The sequence below is a fragment of the Bison bison genome, unplaced genomic scaffold, assembly GCF_000754665.1.
Source record: "Bison bison bison isolate TAMUID 2011002044 unplaced genomic scaffold, Bison_UMD1.0 scf7180017862279, whole genome shotgun sequence".
In the NCBI taxonomy this organism is placed as follows: Eukaryota; Metazoa; Chordata; class Mammalia; order Artiodactyla; family Bovidae; genus Bison; species Bison bison.
This window is the reverse complement of record NW_011492851.1, coordinates 12,521-17,426: the sequence shown is the minus strand read 5'-3', so window position 1 is coordinate 17,426 and position 4,906 is coordinate 12,521.

Sequence of the window (4,906 nt, the reverse complement as noted above, 5' to 3'; positions counted from 1 at the left end):
GTGAGGGCTGCCCCGGCCCTTGGCGCGTCTGCAGGGGCAGCGTGTCAGGAGGTCTCTGGTTGGCAGCCCGTGCTGGGCCCCGTGGGTGTCTCTGTGCATCTCTGGTCAGCTGCTCCCCCCACAGGGCAGGCAGCCGGCCGGGGCCTGCTGGCCTCGAGTGTTTGCCCCTGGCAGGCTGTTGGTCTGTCCTTCCCCCCACGTCCCCTGGGGCATCAGGGTGGCAGCGTTTCAAGGGCAATGAGAGAGCAACAACACGCTTTCCAAGTCTCTGCTTGGGTCAAGTTTGCAAGTGTTCCACGGGCAGAGTGAGTCAGCCCACAGGCGGTGGATGCCCTTCCACAGAGCAAGGTTGGGGGAGGATGTTTCGTGGCTATTTTTGACTCCGTCGCTGGGAAGGGACTTTTGTGCTGAGAGCTGGGACACCAGGGTTGGAATTTTGTTTCTGCCTCTGAGTGCCTCTAGATAAGATGCCATCAGGTAGACTTTCCAGCAGGTTCCCAGAGCTTGCGATTTTATATAACTCTGGGCCAGTTTGCATCTCACGCTGGCGACACAACCTGTGAGCTTCTCCAGGGCAGAGCTCAAGCTTCATATTATCCTGTCTTCCTCAGCTCTCACCCCTGGTAGAGTTTCATGTCTAGCACAAACCAAGAGATCTGAACATGTTTGCTGAATGAATGAGTGAACTTCCTGTGTTTATAGGGTAAGACAGTTGGGCGGGATGATTCTCAAAAGTCCCTGCCGGCACGGTTTTCTAGGAAAGGAGCAGCATTTCCACCGAGTGTAGACCAGAGGGGCTTACTCTGTGCAGAAATCAGGGCACCTGCAATTCGGGAGCAGCAGTGAAGGGAGTGAAGGGAGTTAGTAACAGCTAAGAAGAGAATGTTCCCTACAGGCAGGCAGTCCCCTGGACTGCCAGGTGGCTGGGTTTTAACCATTTTAACTTTGAAGTAAAATTTGAAGACACACCTGTGAGTGGGGCCTGCAGGACGGCAGAGAGTGTTTTCTGTGTCAGCTCAGAAGTCAGCACGGGCGCCAGAATCTGGGGTGGGGTCAGCTTCCTCTTCACGTGCGGACGATGCAGCAGGTGGTACCTGAGCTGCAAGTGTGAACTCAGCACCAGGGTAGAAAGCGATGGGGGCCTCCAAGCGCCTGAAGACTCGGGGTCCGCTCAACCGCAGAGCCCCGATCGCGTGAACTCTTTCTGAGTGTCTCGTGCCGGGCCTCATTCTGGTGTGGAGACCCCGAGCTGATTCAGCAGCCCCTCTGCCTTGGAAGACCGCTCCCCTCGTGTGTCAGGGAGACAGCGCCAAGCACCGTGGCAGTTTGCTTGTGAGGGTCATGCTTTCTGGGTAGGTGGTAGGGGTGTTCAGGGAAAACTTTAGGTGACTTTAAACTGACCCTTGAAGGTGTTGAAGGGGACTGGAGGAGCCACTTCCACAGGGGCATGGAGGCACACTCTGAAAACAACAAAGTCTTTTTCGGCCTGACGTCTGCGGTGCACGGCGGGAGATGCGTTTGGAATGGCTGGTCTGGGAGCTGGAATTTGAACGGCCGTTGTGTTAGTCTGCCACGATGGGCCACAGACCCGCTGGCTTAAACAGCAGAAGGCTCCTTTGCCCGGTCCTGAGGAGCCGGCGGGTTGGCGCCTGGTGGGAGCGGTTGCTGGCTTGTAGGTGCTGTCCTCGTGTGTGTGGTGGCCTCTCTGCTGTCTCCCGCCGACGGGGTAGATGCTGGACGACTGGATGAGCGTCCTGACTTTTCACGCTTGTGCTTCTCTGGTTTCATGGCAGACGCCCCAGCCCGTCTGCAGTGGCCGTGGGCTCGGCCCTCGCCTTGGTGTCCTGTGTGTTAAGGCCACCTGCTGTCAGCACACCGCGCTGGCCGACCGGCCGAGGCAGGTTCAGACGTGAGGGCGGGCGGTGCCGGGGGTGAGTCTTCCCGTGCCCCGCGGGCCCAGCAGTGGCCTGGTCTGTTATTAAAAGACTTAAAATAAGCGTCTTTTCAACAAACGGTGCTGGGACAGTTGGATGCGTGTGTGTGCGCTCAGTCGCTCAGTTGTGTCCGACTCTTTGTGACCCCGTGGACTGTAGCCGCCAGGCTCCTCTGTCCACGGGATTCTCCAGGCAAGAACACTGGAGTGGGCTGCCATTTCCTCCTCCAGGGGATCGTCCCCACCCAGGGATTGAACCCGAGTCTCTTATGCCTCCTGCATCAGCAGGTGGGTTCTTCACCACTGGCGCCCCATGGGAGGCCCTGGAACAGTTGGGTGTCTACATACAAGAGGAGGAAGTTGGGCCTCTTGCTCACACCGTGTACAAAAGTCAACTAGAGGACTTAAATGTAAAAGCTGCAACTATAAAACTCTTAGAAGAAAACACAGGCGTAAATCTTCACAACCTTGGCTTTGACCATGGTTTCTTAGATATGACCCCAAAAGGACGAGCAACAACAACAAAAAAATGACATGGTGGACTTCATCAGAAGGAAAAACTTTTGTGCTTTAAAGTACGCTTGGAAGAAAACGAAAAGACAGTTCACAGAATGGGAGAAAATACGTGCAAAACATCTGTGCGATAAGGGAATTGTATCTGAGATATGAAAAGAATGCTTGTGATTCAATGATAGGAAGATAGCCTCCCTGAAAAAAATGGGCAAGGGATTGAATACCGTTTCCCCAAACAGGTATACTCATGGCAGTGAGCGCACGAAAAGATGCTCAGCGTTAGTTGTCGTCGGGGAGATGATGACGGATCAAAGCCACGATGAGGCAGCACTTCCCCGCCCCTCGGCTGGCTGTGAGAGGGACAGGCGACGAGACGGTGGGCATGTGGAGTCTGGAGCCTCGTGGCCTGCTGAGGGAGGTTAAGATGGTGGAGCCGCTTTGGAAACGGGCTGACAGTCACTCAGAGGTTAAACCCTGTTACGTTATGACCCTGCGGTTCCATCCCGAGGTATGTATCCAAAGCAACTGGGGACTAACAGGTCATATATTTAAAACAGAGAAACAGGGACCTGTGTTGTGGCATAAGGAGCCACAGTCATCGTCTTCTAACCGCCCATCGGGGAAAAGAGCCTGAACGAGAATATGCATCGCTGAGCCACTTTGCTGTATGCCCGGAACACTGTAAATGAATTATACTCCAGGTTTTAAAACACTGAAAACGTGTCCACACACCTGTACACCAATACTCGTGACAACCTTATTCCTAAAAAATAGTCAAGATGTGGGAACCAGCCGGATGTCCATCACTGGTGAACGGATAAATAAAGCGTGGCGTGTCCAAACAGAGGAATGTCGGGCCATAGAAAGGGAGGAAATGCTGGCACATTGATGAACCTGAGACAGTTACACTGAGAGAAGCGAGTCACGAAAGGTGACGTGTTGATATGATCCCATTTTCATGAGGTGTCCAGCCGAGGCCCGTCTTTGGAGAAAGAAGGCGTATTCATGGTTGCCGTGCGCAGGGGTGGAGGTTGGGGCAGCTGAGGGTGACAGCTAGGAGTAGGGGTTTCTTTTCAGGGTGATGGAAATGCTCTAAAATCGATTACAAGGTGGGTTATACTACTCTGTAAATAAGTGAAAAACCACTGAATTGTACACTTTAACAGAGCAGATTATATAATCTGTGAATTACATCCCATGAAAGCTCTTACCAAAAAAACACAAATACCTAAGAAGATAAGAGGTGTTCGGCAAACATTTTTAACAACGTTTACCAAAAAAACCTAATGACACAGAGTCACTTAGGATATGACGGTACAAGGGGAAACCAGAGTATAAAACGGTGATCTCAGTCGTGTTAAAAAGACAGTCACGGAAAAGAGATCACAAACACACCTGTAAAAACGGAATGCGTGTCCTCAAGCCTCGCGCCGTCTTCGGAAAGCCCCCGCTCAAGTCTGACACCTCGCTGGACTCCTCCTGGGCTTCGCCTCCACGAGTCTCGCACCATCACACGGGGCTGATGTCACGCTTGCTGTTTCCCTGACGTGGAAACGGGCCTCAGAGAGTCGAGTGCTAATGAACACAGAGCCGGGATCTGAACTCGCGTCTCTTTGCTCTAAAGGCACTGCTCTCTCCAGCGCCCAGCTCTGCCTTGTAAACACATACGGAGCCATCTGTAGTGCCCGGCTGTGTGCCCAGATGCCCTGTAACCCCCCGACAGATGGGAAGACTGAGGCTCGGCAAGGGGTCCGACCAGGGGCCTGGGTGGAGCGACAGGAGTGGAGAGAGCCCACGGTGCCCGGCCCTTCCCCTCCCCCCGCGTCCTCTGACGACGCTCGCCTGGCTGGAGCTGCCTAGCAGGGTCTTAGCAGAGCTCCGAGGCCCGAGCTCTGTCCCCACAGAGTGGTGAGCCTGTCCCCTGAGCTCATCTCTGTGGTCCTCTTCCCTCTCCTGCATTCTCAATAAATTCCTGATTGTTTATCGCCATCCGCTTGGCATTTCACCACCCAGAAGGACTTGGAGCCATCTGCAGACTTGGAAAGTTCATGCTGTTCTCCTTCCAGGAAAAAAAAAAAAAGACTGTTACATAAGATGGGGCCAAGCACATTCTTACAGGAAGGTTGGGAGCCACTTGTGAGACTGCAGGCCCCCTGCTCTCTCCGCCCGCCGTTGCATCATCCAGGTGTAAAGTCACTCGCTGCTGTCAGACCGTGCTTCGTTGCAGAGGCGTCAAGAAGGATCCGAGTGTGTTCCCGACGTCCACGAACAGCTTCAGACACCCTTCGGGTCTGAGGAGAGGCTCCTCCTGGAGAACACGCAGGCCGTGCTCTCGGGCTGTGTGCTGGTCACGTGTTCTCAGCAGGGAGGGGTCGTCTCCGGGGCAGGCGTCCCCATGGACCCTCCCCACCTCCCCTCAGTGTCTCTCCAGCTGCAGCCATCTCTCCTTTAGCCTCCAGG